Here is a 777-nt window from a genome sequence, read left to right as displayed (position 1 = left end):
TTTATTTTGTTGGTTAAGTTTCACATTCATAAGTGTAAATGTTCTAACAAAAAACCCTGTTTTACATTGTTTTTTAAAGAGTTGGAAAATTACTTGTGTACTATTCAACATAGTACTAATAGAAAGGCAATTAAAACTGTCAGTTTGTGTTCTATCTTCAAAATCTTTGAGTAATGTAAAGGTCATGCATGTCTCTGAGTGTATATATATATATTTTTTTTGTTTAGTTTTTTTTTTCTTTCCTTTTTTTCTTTCTTTTATCCTTTGTTACCCTGGCTTTGTATTGTTTTGTATATGTAGTTTAAAGCATAATAAAAAATAAAAATAAATAAAAAACGCTCATGAAGTGACTCTCAGAGCAAAAATAAATAAAATAACCTTGAATTATAAGCAGTGTTGGGGAGTAACTTTTCATGTAACGGAATTGCGTAATTTAATTACAAAATAAATGTAACTTTAATCTGTTACAGTTACTGAGAAAAAAAAATTTGTAATTATATTACATTACCAAAATGTTAAAGGGGTCATAAAGGGGTCCTTTCTCTTTGGAGTGTTACAAGCTGATTGTGCATAGATAAGATCCCTGAAGTTGCAAAGACTAAAGTCTCAAAACCAAAGAGATATTCTTTATCAAAGTTAAGACTCTGCCACGCCCCCCTAAAACGGCTCGTTCTAACACGCCCCCACATATCTACCTCACTATGTGGAAATATTAGCACAATGCGGCCCAAATGTGCACGCAAAGAAAGAAAGGGGTGGTTTCAGTAACCGCAGTTA

The sequence above is a fragment of the Sinocyclocheilus rhinocerous genome, unplaced genomic scaffold (assembly GCF_001515625.1).
Source record: "Sinocyclocheilus rhinocerous isolate Xijiao unplaced genomic scaffold, SAMN03320098_v1.1 scaffold114, whole genome shotgun sequence".
NCBI classification, from domain to species: Eukaryota; Metazoa; Chordata; class Actinopteri; order Cypriniformes; family Cyprinidae; genus Sinocyclocheilus; species Sinocyclocheilus rhinocerous.
This window is presented reverse-complemented; position numbering follows the sequence as displayed.